The sequence below is a fragment of the Lepisosteus oculatus genome, chromosome 1 (genome assembly GCF_040954835.1).
Source record: "Lepisosteus oculatus isolate fLepOcu1 chromosome 1, fLepOcu1.hap2, whole genome shotgun sequence".
Taxonomy (NCBI): Eukaryota; Metazoa; Chordata; class Actinopteri; order Semionotiformes; family Lepisosteidae; genus Lepisosteus; species Lepisosteus oculatus.
In genome coordinates, this window is record NC_090696.1 from 71157199 (window position 1) to 71180897 (window position 23699).

Sequence of the window (23699 nt, forward strand, 5' to 3'; positions counted from 1 at the left end):
ATGGAAAAATGTTTTCATATTTCAACAAATTGTAAGTAGTATATGAGGAGAAGAAGAGCTCTTGTCCGAAATTGTGCAGTTGATGGCTTTAAAATAAAGGTTTTAGATTATTTTACTGACAAACAGGAAATTGAATACTGTCACAATATAATTACACTTCCTGTAATACCTTCAGGAAGGATTTTGGGTGAAAGTTGTGTTATTATGTTAGGTAATATTAAGTTATTCCAGCATGGTAATGATTACACCCCAAAATACTAAATACAGCTTATTTAAAAGACAAAATAGTAAAAGGTGATGCTCTGGTGTCTTCAGTCCTGTGACACAGCAGAGGAAAAGACAATATAAAAACAGTGGCAAACAAAAGAATGCTCTTCTTACTAGATCTACTAAGACAAGAAGGAGAACCACATTTATTCATTTATTCTATTCTGACATATAAGTTCATTAAGAACAAAGTCTCATATACAATGATGATTTTAAGACTTTTATATATCTGGGCATTTACTGGAGTGTGTTTTTTTGTGATGTGCCTTTCTCAACTGAGGATTTCAACCCACAAATCTCCAGTAAAGAGTCCTAAGCACTACTCCACACTGCTGCCTACAACTATAATTGCTGATACACAGAAATATTTTCATGGGGAACAAAGCAAGCAAATTGCAACCTTAAAATATAAGAAAGAGAGTATAATTTTAATTCTTTTTAGATAATAACATTAACTATTCTAAGTAGGTAGGTGTGTCAGCATGCGTAGGCTGCAAAGGAGCAAGTAAAGTTTATTCCATGCTGAATACAGAAGAAAAGAAACAGGTTTCGGCTGGGGTTTGCCTTTTTTGGGTGTGTTAACTATTCTAATATGTGTAAATATAGCGTTCATCCAGAAAAATATTATATATATCAGTTTTAAGGTGTGAATACAGCCTATTCAAGAAGCAAATCCACTTTAATTCATTAGATCTTCCTGATTCATGACAAGTAGGATAATGAATCCTTTGAGTTTGCACTGGTGCCAAGTATGAATCATGAAACTGAATGACGAGAACTGGTTTCCCCCTGGGCAGACAGGGGATTCTGCAGATACTGTACGTCTGCATAGTCCCACACTCTGAAACAGTAGGCGTAGGATAAGAGGTATCAAAGCCTCTTTCTTCATGGCTGGATAATGAGGTTTGGTGAGCAGCTACCTTCCACAAGGAGATAAACCCCAGAGGGACAATTTAGAGAAACCAATCAGTCTAATCTCAAATGAGCAGGTCACTAAATTTAGGGATTTCTTCACTCCTGTGTACTTACTTAGATGACGTTCAAGAAAAAAAAAAGGCACTTCAATTTCCTGTAGTGGTAATACCTTTACCTTTCAATATGTTTCATTGATATCCTGTGTTTTGATGATTCTAATCATCATTTGGATTGATACGTTATTCTGCTTTCTTACGCAGTTAGTGGATTTGATTGTATAATTGTATAGAATGTTAAGCAGCCATGTGTTAGGTCAGCAAAGCACAGTATTTATACCAAAAATATCTACAGTGGCAGAACCAACTTTCTCTGAAGTTCACTTAATAACAGCCTTCATATAAAGGAGTACTGATTAGATTCTGGTCAAAATCTCATCATAGGTAGATGACTAGGGGCCATCTATCACAAGGTTATTGCTACCATACACACCGGAAAATGAATTGCTTTTTATCCTGGGTACTATTTGTTATATTGACTTCAGACTTGGTAAATTTAACAGCCACCTGAAGGAAATTTTTGTTAGCGACACTAAGGCATGTATCCCTACATTATGTTGAAACTCTGCAATACATACTGGCAGAAGTAAGTTAGTAAACTGAATGGAGACTATACAGCATTTTTTTTGTATAAGCCATAGTTTCAAAAAAAATTACAAATCATCAATTGCTCAATCAGAAAAATGTTCACCAAAGAAATCCTAACTTAAATGCTATTTGCTTTATATTGAAAGTTGGCTACCTTCTGTTGAATAGAAATCACTGAAAGTGTTTAGTGCAATTTTGTTTTTGGATTTAAAAAAACCCAGAATTCAAGATATTTTGTATGACTTCCATCTGCTCGAATTACAACCCAACTGACATTTCACAATATAAAGTCCAACAGTTGAGACAGTGTGGAGTTTCGGCACATACATTTTTTGCAGTCTTCTATCTGAAGTTCACTTATATTTCATATCACTTTCTATCAAATTGCCTTGCTACCTTATGATTTATGCAGTAGAGCAATATCTTATTGGAACAAAATGTATCTTAGCATAGTATCACATCTGAAAAAAAGTCGGGGGCTTTAAAAATATTTGGGGGTTTTAAAACATTTCCCAGTTGTTTGTATAGGTTTAAGAACATACAGAATTTAGAACAAATGACTAAAATTTTCACATTCTTTATTATAAGCAAACACTTCACTTACAATTATGACTAGAGTAATATAAAGAAATTGTCAACCTTAGATTTCTGAGTTAAAAAGACAGATAAAGCCTTTTAAAATATTTCTCAAATTAACATTTCCTTATAGTCCATGTATGTTTTTTTAAATGTTATGTTTTTTTTTATATTTCTTACTGGCATTTGTCTTCAGAGATTAACAGTGTCTTCCATATGAACCTCATTTTGTGCCTGGCCTCCAGATCACCAAAACTTTGTTTGCTGTTGCTGTGAAAATGTTTTATGCAAGCGTTTAGCAGCTTAAACCCCCTTTTCCTAGTTCATTTTTTACCCTGTTTTGATTACTGTAATGTTTTCTTCTGTGTGAGTTTTATTTCTCTAACCCTTTCCAGGCAGTCTGCTCTAAGTGCTTGTAGTCTTTTGTCTGGTATACAGTTGTTACCTGGGAGATCCACTTAGAAGCACAAGAAGGTGTACCTCAGCTCTTTCATCTTCAGTTCATTTCATTGTTTTTGGCAATAAACCAAAATTAGCTGAAAATTGTATGCAAGTGGAATAAATTACTGAACTGTGGCATAAAATATGTTTGTGACAAACTTACAACAGCATTTTGGAGTGCAACTACTAGCTGTTGTTTTCACTTAAATGATTTATAATAGAATATTCAGCAGCTATGGTACTTCACTGAAACACAGGCTGTATAAGTGAATCATTAAAATGCTAAGCAAACAGCAGAAGGTTTGCAAACATTTGACAAATTTAATTTGTAACTAAGGCCACCTTTAAATGTTGCTTGTAATCTGTGTGGGTGTATGCAGAGATTTTATAGAAAACAAGCTTTCATAAGCCTTAAAAGAAAAGCCATAACAGAAATAACAACTCTTTTAAGCCAGTATAGCAATTTTCTTTCATTTGTGGAAAAGATGCTGACCTTTAGTTACTGTACAAGTAAAATTACTGTAATGGTCTCAGAATCACCTTAATGGTCCTTTGTCCAAAAAAGGGGATCACCAAAGTGTTCGTCATAAATGTACTTGCAAAGGTAAAGACTAATAGCATTTCTTACTGGACTGTTAATTCTCTTTTCAGTGACTACTACCACCAAAATATTTCTTGAAGTACTGTTTAAGCACTGTTTGCAGTACTTGGACTTTACAGTATGTGCAGAAGACCTCATTGTGTTTGCACATGCTGTGTCATGGTACAGCTGAAGAAATAAGTGATATTCTACTATTTCTCGATGAAGAAAAGATGTTTGCTGAAAATATGCTCTGAGCACTGCGGTGCCTTCTTGTCCAGGTTTAAGGAGATGATGGTGATTGGAAGAGGACTGAGGCAAAGCAGATTGAGTCCCAATACTAAATCAGTAATGTTGAAACCAATACTATCTGACTCAGGTATCCTGTAGCTGATATATAAAAATCACTTAACTGTGAAATGAAATGCAAATTGTTGGTTCAATAATGCTTCAGATAGGTTCAAACATGGTGCCAACTTCTGTATCTCACAAATATCTCTTTCACTGAATACTTAATTCAAAGACCAACAACCAGTATGTATATATATATTCAAAAAGTTAAATGGTAGATTGATATCCATGAATCTTGTATGATCTGTTTTCTTTAAAGACATATGTACATCAACTATGAAATAAACCATCAGGAAGTTACTGTATACCCATATCATGATAATCTAAACAATATTTACTTACACAATACATCTGATGCCTCAAGGTGTTAGACTGTGACCTTTTTGCCAGCCCGCATTTTAGAATGATTTTGATCAGGTTTGTCATCTTATATTATGTGACAAACTGCTGTTCGCAAGTTTTAGGTAAGTTTGCATTAGAGCACAATACTAAAGCTACTATTCATTTTGCTCACAATCCTATTAAAATATATATTTTACCTTTGAGGTACACATATAGTAAATATATTCTGTATTAAAATAACTTAATCTTTTTTATTTAATCAAAATTAGTTTCTGAGTTAGAGTATGTTCAATGACTTGCATAACAGATGGATTACGTTTGGGTAATGATGTATAAAATGTATTGAAACTTGAAAAAACAAAAGCTAGAACTGCACATTTCAGGAGCATAAAAATACTCCCAGTGTCCAAATCCAGTTGTCTGTATTGTTTTTCTTTTAAAATCCATCTTGAAGACAGACAGTTTATTGACTCTCGCCTATAATCCTATTACAAAGATCACCGATGATAAATGTGAGCGATGGTGATAAATATCACCCTTGTCGCCATTTATCAACAAACGCTGTTCTATTACACTACTGTTCGTCTGTGATAACAACATAAAATCGTCAAATGAGCTGCACGAATAAAACTGTAAATCAAAGAGATTTTCTCTTACCCAATCAGGTTCCTGGAATAAGTACTAGGAGAAATGCATTGCAACTTCATTCCTCAGGTTTATTGCTTTGTGCTGTTTTCCAGCTCTTTTGTGGTATAACTCCTTATGCAAACCAGCTCTTAATTTGACAAACATCTGTAATATAAACATTTTTTTTAATTTAGTCTATCTTTCTTAGGTACCTTAACTTTTTTTCCCTAGCAAACATTACTGCTGTATGCAGCTGTAGGCTTGATTTATTAAGACATTTTTCAAAATAGGAAATAAATCAAGTCTTGCAATAATAGCAGTCACTCCACTCAAATTACTCCCAGTTGTTTCCCTGCATAACTGAATGGCTAGATTAACATTCCTCTCAGGGATCTAAACCTGCTCTTCATTGACCCTTTCCTTTTAGTGGGTCAGTGTATCTTCCAAACAAAAGCTTTTTAGGTGTAGATTAAATCTAATTCATGGGTTGCTACATATAGTGCAGCTGATGGTGGCAGTGTACTTGGAAACCTCTAAAGTATTTAAGAATAGTAAATGTCATATTGGATTTTAAAGAATGATGTTTTCTTTTTTTTTAAATATATTTTTCTTCAAGCAAACCTTGTCATCTGTAATTCAGTCTGTGAAGTGTTTTATTTGTCCTAGTAACTAACTAGTATCTAGTAAGATTGGTTCTTTTTGACTGGAAGGAGCAACAATACAGTTCCTCTTCCTCTGTCTTTGTGTTATGTATGGAATAACCAGTGGTACTCTATACCTAAAGTGACAGTGAGTGAATGTGTTCCATATTTACCTCTTAACAGTAAAATATATATATATATTTAATTTAAACAGTTTACCATTGAGAAAACACAATGTGGGGTTAATCATTTGTGTTTTTGGAGCACAGTTTTGTTTTTCCCATATAGATGTTTCTTTTTTCACTTGTAATCTAAGAGAAAAGTAGTCAAAGCCAATATATTTCTAATGCACAAGTGAAATTAGAAAAATATTTAAGCAAAATTGCACAACAACTTGTGCACGCTAGCTGACACTTTCGGCAGTGTTCCATTGTTAGCTGTATGGTTTATATGCCTGGAAGGTACTTTTTTTTAACTCAGTGAACTTAGAATTCCTGTTTCAGAAGCAAGTGTGTTCGACACGCCTGATTTACATATTGCTGGAGGGATTGTTTCTGATCATGACGTGGTCTCATTTTACCCCAAACAAGTCGTTTGTTTTCAAAGGATTAGGATACTAAAAGTTTGGTAAACATATAACAATGGCGTAACAATTACTAGCACTATAGTTTTTTTTTGCTCGAATTACTATTAATTATACACTTTCTTATTCAATTTGAATTCTAGCAGATTGCTTTTATATCAATCCATTGGTTGCACATTTCATAAATTTATAATTTTAAAGACTGTTTTCAAGATACTTCCTGAAAGTAAGGCAAGTTTACTATTATACTATTGTACTGAACACTTCCCATGACTTTCAATAGGCTTTGCCATACTCCTCCGTAATGTACCTTTCGTCAGATGTTCAGGTATATTGAAAATGAATTGACGGCTGCTCATACTGTTATATTTTTACTTTAAAATGCATGATTTGCCATAATAACAATAACAAACAAATTAAATAACATAACAAATTAAACAACAATTTGTGATTATTATTCCAAGCTGGAAATGCCTTTGCTACACAGTTGTGAGCGCCGAAAACTGAGTTGATTCTTGACAACACCTTCTATTCCCTTCTCCCTTTGGTTCCACTCTTTCACATTTACGATATATTTAAGAAGGAGAAAGCACACGCACGTATGGGGGATTGCGTGCGCGTATTGCAAAACTGCAAATTCGAAGCCAAAAACCACCCTTAAATTGACTTAGTCCCTTCAAGCCTACATTACGTCGACTGGAGGCTTTCTCGAGCGGACCTCAGCAAGTTCACTGGTTATGGACCTGTCCCAGGAATCACTGTTGTGCACAAACTTGAGACTCTTCCAGCCCAGACGTCGGGCACCGCTATTTGGGGAATCTTCGTCAGAGAGGGCTGGTGACATAAATGACACCCTAACAGGCGAATCTGCGCTCCATATTCTAATCGCATTACATACTGTATAATCATGGCATTTGAGCGAGTCTAGGACGGTGGTCTCCTTAATTTGGGGCTTGAAAAACTGAACATTAAAAAATAACTTCAGTTCATACGGAGTACGTGCGGCTGATTAACAACTAAAATTCCCAGAAGAAATTGTTTAAATCTTTTTTTTACACTTTTTATAGACATACAAAAAACGTGGCCTTGACTATAACCGATAGCTTTGAAGTCTCAAGGAAATGTCAGAAAAGGCTGTAGACAGAATAAATAAAAAATGTAATTACGATCTCAAAGTCTTGCAATGCAAATGATTTTTCGTTATTTTAATGTTTGTTTTTTTATATAAGAACATTTTGACAAGGAATTACCACCACCGGTGACACAGAAGGTGTAAAATTCATCATAAACGTTATTTCATGCAGCTTTTAGGGCATCGCAAACACTCTGTGTTGACTTAGGAATCACCTACTGTAACTTGATTTGAAACGTTCTTTGCATTAGACTTCATTTCGCATTTATGTGTTTTTAACGTCGAGACAAGTCTAATCCTAAAAGTGGAAGAGTGCGCTTAAAAAAATCTCTCTCTTGTGTTTTTTGTTTTTGCTCCGTTCCCTTCTGAGGTCCTTAAAAATCATGGTCTGCCTTCGCAAGAATTCTTCCAAACTGCGAATTCCTTTGGTAGGCTGAATTTTTAAAGTGTGAGCTCTGAAGAGCGAGTTGATCTCAGGGAGTTAGTTGATCCCGAGGAGTGACGTCACCTTTCCATTCCCCTCTCTGTTTCTGTCTCCAGCTCTCACAGTCTGCTTGACTCGGCAGGAGAGACTGTGTCTCAGCTATAGTACATCGAAGTACACATTTTTTCAGCACATTTGGTTATGAAGACAAAACACGCACGCATACGGGAAATACCTGCTGCCTTCGTTTCTGAATTCGGCTCCAGAATCATTCCTACATTCCCTGGGTTCCTTTCTTGTTCCGAAGACGAAAGACAGTCGAGTTAAAAGACATCAGAAGAGACAAAAGAAACGAGAAAGAAAACAAAAAAATACACACGGTTGCTTAGATGGTGGATTATTTCTGTTCTGCTGTAACTACATTGGATGTAGCTAACCACAATACTGAAATACTGGAGAAGAGGAGAGACAAAGGTTTAGAACACACACGTTCACAATGATGTTAAGGTAAAATTCTTGATTTTAATGTAACTAATCAGTGCAATTTTTAAGTGCTGGAACTGTGTGATCTTCAGTGCTGGAAACGTGAGGCTTCTGTTATGGAATATTCTGTTACGCTGCTTGTAGCGAACGGACAGAATTGTGTGTTTGTTCGGTATATAGCGTATAGATTTTTTGAATAACCTAACAAAATCGTGCCTATTCGCTGTTGATGCGTGTAGCTGTCATATGTGATAGATTGCGCTGTATTCTAGGGGCGCACGCCGAGTTTATGTTGTAGGATAGTTTTAGAGTTGTTACCTGTGTGAGAACTGAATGTCCAATATGGTATGATGAACAAATTGTTAATACATCAATGCATATGTATATACTGTATATAATATGACTATACATACATATACATAGAAAATGGAAAAGCAGATGTGGTTTAGTAAGAGAAAAGGACTTGATAAATAATAATTATTTGCTTATAACCTGTAACGTGCTTTATTATTATTGTTGTTGTTGTTATGTTTTTCGACGAAATGGTTAACTGACAGTTTTACCTCTAAATATGATTCTAAACAGTCCAACATTTTACTCAAAATGTGTCTCTAAACTAAGTACGCATTTCAACATTTATAATAAGTCTTGAAAATATGATAATGTGTGAATTAAAATCTTGGAACACAAGCACATTACTGTCTTGTAGGAATGAACAGTTTGTGACGTATGATTTCAATAGAATTTAATTTCCCTTTGGATTTACAAGGGATGAGATTCCCTGCCTGTGATTACAGTTGGATATTCACCCTTTATTAAAAGTGATTTCAGTTTTTCCGAAATATTTTCATTTTAAAATGTAGAGTAGTATATAGTAGTGGCTAAAGCAGTTAGGGCTTGTCTTCAGTTTCAGAACATTCTTAAATAGCTCAACAGAAACTGCGATGGACTGAATTTAGTTAAGAAAATCTGTTATCTTGATGTATTGAGCGGTCTGTCAGTGCCTGTGCTTTAAAGACTTGAATTTGACATAGGATTAGACTAAGCACAGCTTTTAATTCGATGTGTCTGATATATTTAAGTAGCTTCTGCCTTGGCTAAAGACAAAATACAACTTCATGTGGAGAAACTGAAGAGTCCTTTGTGGGGGTAAAATTAGCATAGCAATGCATATACTGTAGTAACATTCATATCAAAATCTTCGCTGGAGTATGTCGCAATTGAATGTCAGTAGTTAATATTTTGAGTAAAAAGTTTTCTTGAGGCACTGACGTACCGACAATAAAACGTGAGATCTTTAGGTTTCCTGGTATAGTCCACTCCCACGCTGTGTGGTGCCTGTTCTAAATACAATCAATAAAAATACTGCTAATAATGATGAATTAAATATGATGTTCAACCACGGGTTTCAGCATGGGCTAGTTAACATAAATGCACTCAAACGGCATAAAAGTGCATTGACAATGCTATTAATAATTATTAATGCCTGTATCAAATCTGATATTGGCTTTTTTATATACAGTATCTGTAATGCTATCAAAGTATGAGTTATGCAGCTAGGAAATGAAGGTTGAAATGACATTCTTCTGTATTCATATTATGTTTCAGGAACATACTGACCATTTTGTGGCAAAGCATAAAAGAATATTTTGTGAACTAAAATATCCGAAGTGGTAACAGCGGTTTGCTATCCTACAGGATCCCAGGGGCCTTTGTGAAGTACAGAAGTGTTGTTTTCTGACCAGGTAGAGCTGGGACCAGACCGCGCCTGGTGTTAGTTGAACAAGTTGAGCCACTAGGGGCTTTCATACTCTGTGCTTTAACTGCAAAATAGAGATAGAGAGCAAGAACGTTACCGAGGATAATGCCACAGTGCTTAAACCTAGTGTTAGAGCAGGCTAGGAGAAATAAAGCACTTCATTAAAACTGTTAAGTGAAAAATATGAACATTAAAGCGCTCTGGGATTTTTTTTTTACTGATTTAAAAATCAGCAACTAGCTGCACTGTAAAAAAGAAAACCGCTGGAAATGTTAGGAATTATTGTATTTTTAAATACCTATCATTTCATCATAGGTTGCTTTATACAATTTAAGAATGCGAAATGCCAGTGTATGTTGCCGATTTTTAGTATTGAGGGTTTGGAGTTGAGGATGAGTAATTTTAGCTGGCTTCCATTCATTTTAAAAGGATTAATATACACCACTTTCATGAATAGGATAATTTTACAGCATCTCCCTGCTGCCAGTATGTGGATTATTAAAAATAAGCCACAATAAAAGCAGAATGTAATTAAATGTTTAAAGTTTAAGACAATATGTTGTGTGATATAAAAGTAAATAAAGGTACATTACTTATTATTTAATGCATTTAAGATCAAGGTTTTTGCTTTTTTGCATTTTGTCTTTTTATTCTCATATTGAAGGGGACCATGTATTTTGTATTTTAAGTATTTCTTTACTTTCTTTTTTGACCATGTCAGCATACATGAATTAAAAAAAGAGTATGAAAATTGCTACCACAGGAAATAATGATAGTCATTTGCTAATTTGATTGTTAAGAAAGTAAAAAAAAAGAATGCTTAAGCTTTTACAGCAGTAGCATATGTGAAAGAGCTGTGAAGCAAACCACTTGCTTTGCTAGGAGTCCCTTTTCAATTTATCATACATTGCTTTATCCATTATCATCACATTGCATTGAGTGAGAAATGTTAAAAGAGAACTAAAGGGAGAGACTGGCGAGGTGTTTTTAAATGTCTTGTAAGTACTGTCTGTATGAATGGGTGTGGAGTAGGCTTCATTTTGCCTTCAGTCAGCAGTTTTAAAATCCGTACCAAGACAACAGTAAAGGCTTTTTCGTAGATTTCCAGGATTCGTATTCGATCAATTAGTAGTTTCCCAATTTGATATAGAGCAATCAGAGCTGTTTCGGTTACATTGCTTCTTAGTCAATTTCCCATTTCATAGCTGTGACGAGATGGCAATTTAAAGAAAAAACACACTAAAATGCTCTTTCATTCTTGTTCTCTACAGAAGGGATAGAGGAATGAGATCCTGGAAGCAGTTCAGTACAAAAGTGAAAATTTGTTGTTGTGTTTTAGATTTTACTATCAAGAAAATGAGTAAAAGTCATAGCTACATTTATATTGAAAATATTGCAGCAATTGGTAATATAATATGTCGCTGCTTTTTTGAAAGTACAAGATTGGTATAGCAGTACGGGTTTATTTTCCTCCTCAAATACTGCATGGAGATTTGTATGAATTTATTCATAACCATCCTTGTGTGATAGTAAATCTGTGTGAAGAACTGAAGGCAACATTCTAGTAGTTCATTTTTATGTTAGCTGTTTCAGGAAGGAATTAAATTGTGGTGTGTGTATTTTTATATTCCAGCAATTATGCTCTGTATTTAAAAATGGGTGGATGTAAGATGTAAGCAGGCTGTTGTGATGCAGTGTACCTGAAGAAGCGGTCGTTTTGTTTTTGTGAAAGTGAAGATGGCATGAATTTAATATGGATTTGCACCGTATGATAATAAAAGACAAATTATGATGCTTTCTAATGAGGTGCCTAGTTGTGCTCTGGTTTTTATCTGTTTTCTTATTCTACATTTGGCTTTGTCAGTCTCTAAAATTAAATACAGCACATCCAGCTGAATTGGGCAAATGCAGTGGGACAGCCACTTCCAGTCATGGAAGATGTCAGTGTTACCCACCCAGCAGGTATTTTTTTTCTAGTACTTTGACTTTCTTTTCTGTGGCTTTTAGAGAACAGGTACTCACAAATGTGAATGTGAAACAGTAACTGGCAGTTGAGAATGAAGTCACGGTTTAAAAATATTCCTTCATAAATTTTCAATGATTTACCAAGTACGAACGGGGAAGAAAAATGGCTTCACCCTTGGGTTACTGCACCGAAAGCTTGTGAAGGATAAAGAAATGCACAAGGTTTGCTCAGACTAACATGCGGGGGTGGGGGGGGCATTTTTCTGTTATGTTTTTCATAGTCATTTTGCTATTGTAACCATCTCTTGTGAAAATTCTGAAGTCTTATAGCAGTTGTTTTATAATGAAATTTGAATATAGTTAAGAATTGCAGACACGATCTTGAGATTATTTCCGGGATTTCTAACTTTACCTTTATATTGTCCAGTGGGTTGAAATAATTTTGAAATGCACCCCCTTGAAATGTGAGTCAATATCACGAAATACAAAATGTAAAGGAAAGATTTTTATTTGTAGCATCTGGTTTTCTCTTCTCTTTCTCCTTGCTTATGAAAATGTGGTGGTAATGTCATCTCACTGCTGCAACCCACTTGCGTCTGAGGAGGACTAATGATCCATGAGCTCAGTACAATCTACAGTAGCCGCTGCCAGTTTTAACCCAGCGAACCTAACAAGTAGGTTTTTTGGAGCTACTGAACCCTAGAAAAGGGGCAAAGGCACAGCCAATATCTGCCTACATAGTGAAAATCTTTCTTGATAGTGATGAGGTAAATTAACCTTGGCATAATGTCTCTTAGGGTAGATGTGCTAAAGTACAAAAAAGCACTCCGATTTCCGTGCGTCACCGAGGCCCAGATCAGAAACTAAAATTCCAGTTTCCGATAAATGACAGTATATTTCGGATGGAAAGGGATGACTAAATTCAGCCCACAAATGATGTTTATTTAACTATTTGTGTTAAGTACGATGAAGGTGAGCTAGAAGTTATTTTGTAACAATACTCTACCTGGTCCATCAGTATGATTTACCTTAAAGTTTGTAATAGCCATCATACTGTACTGACTCTGAGGAGGGGCACTGTGACTGTTGTCATGTCAAATGTACAGACAACTGAAGAACCCGGCAGAGAGATTAGAAGGTAATGCAGTGTAACAAATGGAGAATGCTGTGCATTCTTACAATGAAAAAATCCAGTTCACATTCTTATAATAAAGAAAATCTCTTCTTCCTCCTTATGTGTTGGCCTGAATCTTCTCTTTAATCATTTCTGCCCTCTGTCTTGACCTTTGTGTGTGATGCTTATTGTTTAATTTCATTGACTGGAAATGCATCTTCAAGGTATTGACTTTCTGTTGGTGGTACACTATTATTTCATCAATAATTACTTTACCTTGTGGTTTAATTAATAAGTAGACATTATTTAGAATACTGTGTTGTCCATTGGATAGATGCATGCTCCGTTCCTAATGTCTCTCGGCTTATACTGTGATCAGTCTTGGTGTATAGTGTAGCATAAAGTTTCCATGCACTAAGAGGAGTATTTCTCATCTTATTTTCTTACATGCTTTTAATTTGTAATCGCCGTGGAAGAAATTGGTCCCTGAAGTGTCTGTCTGTCTAATGCTTGCATGGTTTTCAAAATTTGTTTCAACAAGATTTCAATCACACATAGAACAGACTAGATGGGAGACAAAAAGGGGGTGTACAGCATAGCTGCTCCACTGCTTCCCACTGCAGCTGTCTTCCCATGAAAGATTAGGTTTCAGGATAAGTGATGGATGCCCAATGCCTGTAGCCAGTTGCGGGGGTTTGTTCTGAGGTCAGTAGTGCTGTTGAAGGTATGGAATTTACTGCCTGCCCTCCATTTCCAAAACTACAGTTGGATCTGTCTTATAACTCTTGACAGAAGTAGCACTGATAAAAGGAATGTTTCTTTAATGGCACACTGAAAAAAATGAGTGTACCACAAGAGTGAAAGGGAAATTGAAGCAAGCATTTATGGCGCTGAAATGCACGACGTGGATATTGCAGTCTTTCAAAGTACAGGCCGAGAGGTTTAGTTGGTATCCGATGGATCCTGGCAGTATTTTTTTGTGCTTTAACAAAGAAACGCCCGATGTAAAATGAATGTTTTGAAAAGGGTGTGAAAAGCTAGGGCACAGATGTTATTTATAGCACACAATTCTTGTATTATTTCCTTTTCGTTTTTAAATAAACAAGAAGCAAATTACTGTAGGAAATCCAATAACTGAGGTAAAAAACTGGACTTGTGGACTATTGAAAGTCCCACCTAAATGATTTAATTGATGCAAAATGCAGTCATTTTTGTTTCACAACATTTATTTCTAAAGATAACGTCACACTCCTTTTAAGCTAAACAGCAGTTATTTTTTACTTATTCTTAGCTGTTTGACATATTAGCCACTCAATCATCTGTCCATCTGTTATGAAAATGCTGCTTTTCCTGGTAAGAGTCACTGCTACTTGGTGTCCATTCCAGATGTACATGGTGGAGGAAGTGGGATCTGTACCTGGACAAGATGCCAGCGCGTTACAGGGCACTCAGACACACCAATAATAACTCAGACACCATTTCGTCTTGTAAATGTACTCTATATGTGGAATGAGGAAAGAAATAGGAGGAAACCCATGAGAAATGGGGAAAAACATACAAACCCCACAGGGAAGGTGCCTGAATCAAACCAAGGACCCAAGAGCTACAGTATGAGTCAGGAAGGCTAAATGCCCTGCCACTGTGCTGTCAGTAGTAAACTGCAGTGTTTAATAATAGTGAAAAGTAAACATGTGGTTTATTATATGATAAAACCAAATCAGAAGTAATTCATTCTATAGGATTTTTAAGATTACTATAGGTTACTCTTTTATGTGGTAGAGATTAATGTAGTGGTAATGAATGTGAAATTAAGCAGTGTCCAGTTTGAAACAAAGCTTAGGAACACTATCAGCCCTGCTGCCAGCAATTTGTAAGGTAGATAAAATGGGATAAATAACTGTTCAAAGCTGTAAATTACCCATTCTTTTCAGCCACCGTCCTCCTAAACTAAGGGAGTTTAAGGGACCCACAGAGGGAGGCATAGTGCGAATCCAGCCTCAGCAGCTGTTTCTAACACACAAGGCTGACAGAAGTAGCTCACTTCAAACCTGGCTTTACCTGTGAAAGAAACTCAGCATATGGCAAGAAATTAAAAATTTAGAATAAGAGAGAATGGCAGCGTACGTTGCAGTGGTGTATGTCCATGGATCACCAATTATGCAAGGAAAAAAGTGAATATCTGCCAGACAAGTGAAACTACTGCCACTTCCTTGGCTGATTTCCATATTTTAACACAAAACAGTGGGCCACAGAGTTATAAGGCTGGTATTATATCCATGAAACTCTGCTGATTTTGCTTTTAGGGAAAGGATGCAAATTTAACACAGTGACTTCTTTAAGTAACTTAATTCTTCTTAAGTTAAAAATGCTGTCTTTGAATTCAATTACTATCTTAAGAAAGTGCAGTAAAAGGAAAATAAAGACGTTTATTATGATGGAATAAAACAAAATAAGAGTGATTTCCAGGAGTGAGAAGATATTATCTACAATCGAGCTGTCCTCCTTGCTACTTCAGAATAAGTGCTCTATAAGAGTTTCTAGTGTCCTTTGCATTTTGACATTCTTTTGTTGACCTTTTTATCAAAGTAAGGTAGTTTTCACTGATAGAATATATAACACTTATAGAAGGTTTGAACAGTTATGATAAACTTCAGTTTGTAATTGATTTTGTTAATAGTTTTAGCTGTGATTATGTTGAATTAATAGCCTGATTCCTGTACTGTAGGTTTACAATGATATGCATGTACTTGAGGCATATGTAAAAAACAGATGGTCTGGTGGTTACTGAGCTAAAATGAAAATATTTTATCCTGCGTTTTGGGCAGGCATCTGCTATTCAGAAAGCTTTATGAAACAGTTTCTTCAGGAAAAAAAAATAAATGTTCATTTCAGGGTTATGAGTCACAGTTTGAATTCCATTTTGTGGCTTTTCTTATAGTAATTATTATAGGTTACTTTGAAGAACTGAAGTGGAACTAAAATGACTTTTCATGTTTTTTGTAATGACTGCCATTTGAAGTGAAGTGACTTTTGCAGTTGGTGAAATGGCACTGGCTGCCTGGGTATAGTATCATGCCACACTTTCAAAGCTGCAATATTATTCCATCCCCACAGTTTGCCCAGGGACGTAAGGATGCCATTTCCTAGTTTTGTTTGATTAGGTAAGGTTTTGTAAGGCCATAAAGGCTTTTCCCCTTAGCAATTTTTTATTCATTTAAACAGAAGGGAGCTTAGTCGCTTTAAGAGGGGATTACAAGATGAATGTGCAAAGTATGTTGCAATGTTTTCTCATTAGGGGTTTACCATACTTTCTTAGGATAACACTATCACCTGGACTGCATGTTAATTTTGCTCTTCATGGATACAGGAAAGGAACTTTGTTGAAAAGAAATATTTTGGATTGTATCACTTTGGTTTACTTCTTCAGATTTACCTGTTCAATGTATGTCTTACTGATTTTTATTCTGTGCATGTCGTGTTTGTTGATAAAGGACTCTGGTCTTATTTTGTGTGTAACAATGTTTGGAAGCCTCCGCAGTTTTACTGAGCCTTACAGGCGCGATTCCTCACATGCTTCTGTTTGCAGTTGTTTGTTTAAACTTGTAAATAAATGGGATCAAGCTGTAAGAAGTCAGAACATTGGATTTATTTCAAGAGAGTTATGAAAAAAATGATAAATAATGGTTATTTCTTTGCACTACTAATGGCATCGAATAATTAAATACATTAAAAGGGACTTGCAACAACATGATGGTAATTCAGAGGAAAGTAAAATTAGTGTTGTGTTTTAAAATAGTTTGCTGATGGTGGCAAGTTTTCTTTTACTTTTGTTCAGTAGAAAGAAAACTACAGACCGAAGTTCTGAATACAGTAATGCCTTAGTAATGTCACCAAAGGTCTATTTTAGCAAATATTAATAGTGTATGGTATAGGGTTTTATTTTTTTGAGTTAGCTGTGAAGATTTTCAAGTGGTTGCATCACATTGGGAGATAACAGAAATGCTCCTTGTTTATATTTAGTTGTTAAGCAAATATGTCTCAGATGACCTCCTTAGTGTATTTATAGGAAAGCAGCCTATAATTTTTTTAACTAGGAGCCATACATGTGCAGCATGGTTGTAAAAGAGATTTCAAGAGTCTGCTCATGTAACCTTTAAATGTCTTTTTTCTGCAAAACGAGTTGGGTGCATAGCAATTTAAGGGATCAAAGTGTATGATGCTTAAGAAATTGGGAGTGGCTGTTGATAATGGCAAACTGGGGATTTCCACAGATAAGACGATGTGGGTTTAATCTGATCTCAACTGGCAGTATTTTGGGGACCTCTTGATTTGATCTTTGAGACTGTTTTGCAGTGTGTGGTGGTGTGTGTGGGTGGAATTGTTTTATCTTAGATTTCTTTTAAAAACTGGGAATGAAGTTCACTCACAGGCCAGTAAGATTATATTTGTTGCAAGCTCCAGTGGTTTATGTCTCTAATTTCTCTCTTTGCTGAAACGTATGTTGAAAATAGCACTGTTAATTCTCTAGAATAACAGACGTAATAAAATATTTCCTTTGTTTTGTGACTGGTGTCAATAAATCACTGACAACAATTCGCTTAGAGTATATGCATCTCTTTTCATATCAAAAAGGTCGAACCCCCATCTCACTATTGTTTTGCACATTCTGTTATTTTTGCAAAGGAACAAGTAATAGGTTTATTCCATGCTGAAAAAAAGAAGAAAGAGAACACAACGTTTCGGCCGTGGAGCCTTCTTCAGGTGTGAGAGAGACAGGGCAGTAGGCAAAGGTAAAGTAGCTGGAGAACAAAGGTTGGGAGGGAGGAGGAGTGAGAGGCGGGAGCAGGGGACAGAAAGAGAGGCCAATCAAGAGGTGTGAAGTCAGAATGGGTGCAGAGAGGTGTGAAATGAAACTTCCAATGAATGGAGAAAATTTAAAAGAACAGTAATCTGTCGTTAAGGGAAGGGAGAATGTGTGATCCTAACTGCAGAATAATTTTAGTTTCGGTGGTCTTTCTGATGTATGAGTTCGGAAAACCGTCTTTGAGAACACAGACGGAGAGATTAGTGTGGTCGTGGCCGTCAGAGGTGAAATGAGAAACAATGGGCTTGGAGAGATCTTTAATCTTCACAGCCCTGACGTGTTCTCTGAAGCGGTCTCCGAGTCTCCTTCCTGTTTCACCAATGTAGATGGCTGGGCATTTACTGCAAGAGATACAGTAAATAAGGTTGCTGGAGGTACAAGATGCTGTCTGGGTGATCCGGAATTGTCCTGAGGGGCCTTGAATGAGTGTGGTGGTGGCTGTGTACTTGCAGGTGATACAGCGAGCTCTGTTGCAAGGGAAAGTGCCTGGTGTGGATGGTTGTTGAGGGCGGTCAAGGGAGCTGTGAACAAGGAGGTTACGCAGATTAGGTGGTCGGCATTATGAGATGATAGGGCGATCAGAAAAGAGGGCCCCAATGGAGGGATCATCCTGTAGGATGGAAAAATTCTGGTTAATGGTCCTGGGGATAGGAAGTGTGTTAGGGTGGTAAGGAAGCACCAAGGGAATGCGGTTGTTACGGCGGGAGTTCCTGATCGGGTTGATGGTCCGGGGGGTGTTTTTGGCTCGGGCAAGGGCCCTGTCAATCACACTGCTGGGATATCCTCTGTTGATAAAAAATGAGTACATTTCGAGGGCTTGGTTCTCGAAGTCGATGTCGTCGCTGCATAGTCTTCGTAACCTAAGGAACTGTGAAAAAGGAAGAGAGTTTTTAGTGTGGTTGGGGTGAAATGAGCTGTACAGGAGGTAGCTGTGTGAATCCGTGGGTTTGTAATAAACTGAAGTGGAAAGTCGGGGGTAGTTGATAGACAAGTGGATGTCTAGAAACGGAAGAGTGGTGGAAGATATGTGAACTGTATATTTGAGGGACGGGTGGAAGTTGGTGAAATGGTGCAGGAAGAACTCGAGCTGATCGTTGGAGCATGTGGCGGCACCGACGCAATCATCAATATATCGTTTGTAGAGGTCAGGGACATAGCCAGTGTAGGAGGCGAAGAAGCGTTCTTCTACCCAGCCGACAAAAATGTTGGCATAGCTGGGTCCCATTCTGGTGCCCATGGCAACTCCACTGACCTGTTGGTAAAAAAGATTATTGAAAGAGAATGCGTTCAGTGTGAGGACCAATTCTGCAAGGCGTACCAGGGTGTGGGTGGGTGGATCAAGCACTGTGCGTTTGTCCAGCGTGTGCTTGAGTGCTGTAAGGCCGTCATTATGGGGAATGACGGTGTACAGAGATGTGATGTCCATGGTAAAAATGTGGCATTCGGTACCCTGAAATTGGAAATCATTGAAAAGTTGGAGCGCGTGGTTGGTGTCTTTGATGTATGAGGGAAGATCTTCAACCAGCGGTCTCATGAGGCTGTCGAGAAAGGCTGAGATGTAAGTAGTTGGACAGTTACATGCTGATACGATGGGGCGTCCAGGGGTGTCCGGTTTGTGGATTTTGGGGAGGAGGTAAAATTGAGATACCTGTGGATGTTCCATGATGAGCCGGTTCGCCTCCTGGGGGAGCTCGTTACTGCTGATAAGAAGGGAAATGGTGGATACCACTTCCTTTTGGTAGTCAGTGGTAGGGTCCTGTTGGAGAGGGAGGTAGGCAGAAGTGTCAGTTAGTTGTCTAGAGGCTTCAAAGATATATAGATCCTTACGCCACACCACAACAGCACCTCCACAACAGAGCTCGCTGTATCACCTGCAAGTACACAGCCACCACCACACTCATTCAAGGCCCCTCAGGACAATTCCGGATCACCCAGACAGCATCTTGTACCTCCAGCAACCTTATTTACTGTATCTCTTGCAGTAAATGCCCAGCCATCTACATTGGTGAAACAGGAAGGAGACTCGGAGACCGCTTCAGAGAACACGTCAGGGCTGTGAAGATTAAAGATCTCTCCAAGCCCATTGTTTCTCATTTCACCTCTGACGGCCACGACCACACTAATCTCTCCGTCTGTGTTCTCAAAGACGGTTTTCCGAACTCATACATCAGAAAGACCACCGAAACTAAAATTATTCTGCAGTTAGGATCACACATTCTCCCTTCCCTTAACGACAGATTACTGTTCTTTTAAATTTTCTCCATTCATTGGAAGTTTCATTTCACACCTCTCTGCACCCATTCTGACTTCACACCTCTTGATTGGCCTCTCTTTCTGTCCCCTGCTCCCGCCTCTCACTCCTCCTCCCTCCCAACCTTTGTTCTCCAGCTACTTTACCTTTGCCTACTGCCCTGTCTCTCTCACACCTGAAGAAGGCTCCACGGCCGAAACGTTGTGTTCTCTTTCTTCTTTTTTTCAGCATGGAATAAACCTATTACTTGTTCCTTTGCAGCCTACGCATGCTGACGCAGCTACCCACCTGAACTACTTCTGTTATTTTTGTTGCTATATTGTGACGTTATTTTGTATGAACTCAAATGTTTTTGGCTGAGCTTTTAACTGATTTAAGAAAAGCAAAAAATACTTTCCTTTTCTTGAATTGTTCTGTGACTACAGAATCTGTGCTCTGCTTGCGCTGTTTACTGTTCACAGCCTGTGAATTTCCACGTAAACACAGCCCCTGAGATTGGAATCCTTATGTGTGGTGATGCTCTGACATTTTTGACCTGAACCGAGCGACACCGTGGTGTGGGGGACTGGCACTAACTGAAGAAATACAGTAATCATCCACTGATCCCACTGCCTGCTGGTGATCAAAATGGGGATTTAACATGCACAAGACCCTGGGGGCCCACAGCTCAAGCAGTCTCACTAAATACCGTGGAACACAGCTGTCAAATCTACGAGAGTGAAAGGTTGTAAGAGAAACAAAACTTGAGTTATACTAATTCATTTTTATTTTTGCTCTGTGGATGAGCATCAATGAAATGCTCCCGCTTAGAGGCCTTTTAACTTTTTATTGGTTTGGAGCTTGATTTTTTTTTCTTTCCTTGAGAGCTAATGTTTATTGGTGACAAATTAGATGTGAATTTGGAAAGGCCTGTGTGAGAGACGTTTGAACTGTTTCCAGTTAGGTTACTAATTAGACACAGCAGAAAAAAAAATGGGGAAGTGACTTCCCAGAACACAGATTACAGGATCAACTTAAAGTGGGGCAATGCCAGCATTCTTATTTTTTAATTTTTAAATTGATGTTTTTGCTTCTGTTGTTTCCTTCGTAACCCCTGGTTTCTTAGCAAGGGCCTGAAAACAATACTATTACAGAATTATGAAGAAATCTGTGGATTTTGCAGCTCCAGCTTTCTGAACTATATTGTGTCACACCCGTATCAAAAGGCTTGTTTCACGGTTTGACAAATTGTCAATACAATCCTTCCTCTCCTGTGTTTTATTTTTCTTATTTGTTTTGTTTTGGGAATTTTCCCAACCATTATTATGCCATGCTGAATACTGTGCCAAAAGCCGAATCTCCTGGAATAGCTTCTTGCACATTGTGTGGCGCTGCCTGTCTGCCGGCTGATGCAGAAGACACCAGAGAATTAGATCGTGTTTGTTTAGGCTCTAGTATAGTAGTATAAAATAGTAGCTTTTCTCACACGAGAAACTGACACCCAATAGGAAGACATGTGTCAAATCTTCTGTTTAAAACTGGCATTCTGTTCAAATGGATTCAGATAAATGCGTGTCATAGTCTTTTTCTTCAATGCCTGTGGTGTAACCAACCTTTGAAAAAGACAGAGGGGGGGGGATGCAACATTCACAAACGAGTAGCTTAAAAGCAAAAGACCTAGTGCTGATAGTCTGGGAATTTAGACCAGTTTGACGTTTTGACCTTTTCTCTTAATTTCAGCAGGACAATCTGTCATAACTGGTTACTCCTTTTGCCATCCAATCTCAGTGGCCATCTGCAGTTGCTGTGGGACTCCGTGGCTATTGTGCACTCTGTGAGAACAGCAGGCATGGCTTTCCTGTTCGCTTTCTGAGTGAGGAAAGTGTATAGTGAGGTGATGGGTCTTTCATTCATGGGGTTGTCCTAGGGGTTGTAATGTTCGATATTTGTTTTTAAGATCAGCGTGTAATCAGCCTGATTCATAAATTCTTATTCAGGAATCCCTTTCATTACTTTTTTTAAATCTCAGCGAAGTCTTTAACAGTGCGATATGGCCTTAAGGCTAAATGAGTAATTTTAACCTAACATTATAACTTTCCAGTTAAAGAGATATAAGAATATTACTATTTGCAAATGGGACTTTTGAAGAGAAAAATACTCTTCCTTTTTACTACGAGTTCTAGCACTGCGTATTCTTTGGTTTATAGTGAAAAGGTTAATTAGCAGTTCAGTTTCAAAGAACAGCAGGGTGTGATCAACTTGTCAGTACCTCTATTTTTAGTCAAAATCCACACAGCTACTGTGCTCAGCAGACATTATTGTAATGTATGCTTTTCTTCAGTTCCGTAGTTAGCAGACAGTAAGAGATACAGGCTCAGCAAAGGCTAAATGTTGTCCAATCATGTGCAATAATGAAACATTTCTTTAATATCTTATAGCATGTCCTCATGAATAAATGAAATATTTAACTATTCAATGATGCTACTGTCTGTCATCTTCTGTATCTGTTCAGCAGAAGGATTTCTGTCTGCAGTACTGGGTAGCTCAATGTTTAGTTTTTAATACAGTTGACATTGAAATCTGTTTGCAAATGCACTGAGTCATTTAAAAGTCTATGGATGCAGATGCTTCTGCGCAATTTGAGGCCTATTATTTTAAATGGAACTCATTTCCCCATCATTTAATTAGGTTAGCTATGTGTTCAGTTCAATAAAATGTTTTATGTGTGCAGTAGTGAAATCTCAGAACAGCTACGCTAATAGTCTTAACTGATTGACCTCTTTCAATATAAGATTGTAAAAACAACATTAACAATGTAAAGTTGCTTCTGTGTCAGGGTATTATAGTTTCTATTTACTTAGTCCTTTCATATTACTATTAGATTTTATGAAGGTTTTATTCTTGAAATAATTAAGTGAACACAAGATTCTGAAAATTGGATGCTTACCTTCCTGTACTGTCTTTTAAATATCTTTTTATGTCCTATTTCTTGTTTAATTTTCCCTTTTGTAGTAATTGGTTTGTGTAGTGGCAACAGCCATTGCAAGAGCTGATTGTGGTTAATACAGGACAGACAGCACACACATATGACACTTCATCGTATGGATGGCTTGAAATAGAGGGTAAATACATAATGATAAGGGAGAGTTTCAATCTCAGTTTGCTTAAAAATGTGCATGTGACACATTCATAAAACATGCAACTGGTTCTGTGTGGAAACAATGCTGTCAGGTCAATTTTTAAGTCATTTTCAAAAAACGTATAACATATATTAAGCATTTTATTTTCAGCCTGCCAACCAATTTTAGAGAAAGGAATGAAGTTCGGTCTTCACATGACATGAAACCTGATCATTTTTTCTTTTGTCAGAAGCAGACATTATATTGAATAAGAAGAGACTTACAGTGTTATTAGCTTCCATGTCCCCAGTGCAGGCATTGGTGTTGTTTGTCTCAGTTTCAACAAACATAACACTTGATATTTCTCCTATCTAATGAATTATAAAGGAGGACGAAACATATTTTCTATCATGCTTCTTTATTTTCTGTGCTGAGAACAATAATGAAAAGTCAGAATAGTTCCTGCCAAGCATTTCTGTGCCTTTAAAAAACTGGTCTTATTGACAGTGGGAAGCATATTTAATTAGCCAGCCAACCGTATGGTGCCTTAAAAAGAAAACAAGCAAAAAAAAAATGTTCCCATGCAAAATTACCATATGCAGTGATGCTTGTCAGGGAAATAATTATTTTCATGAACTTGTC

At 37.2% G+C, this 23699-nt stretch overlaps 1 protein-coding gene across 49 annotated transcripts in view; it reads left to right on the forward strand.

Annotated features, from left to right (window-relative positions):
- LOC102695388 (protein tyrosine phosphatase receptor type D) overlaps positions 1-23699 on the forward strand; it is a 650800-nt gene that overhangs the window by 422828 nt on the left and 204273 nt on the right. Inside the window, exon 1 of one of the 49 annotated variants that reach the window (XM_069192226.1) lies at positions 7628-8030. The exons of the other annotated variants lie outside the window; for them this stretch is intronic. The gene's annotated coding sequence lies outside the window, so the exon portion shown is untranslated. Of the gene's footprint in view, positions 1-7627; positions 8031-23699 lie in introns of those variants that run through there. 49 annotated transcript variants of the gene reach the window in all.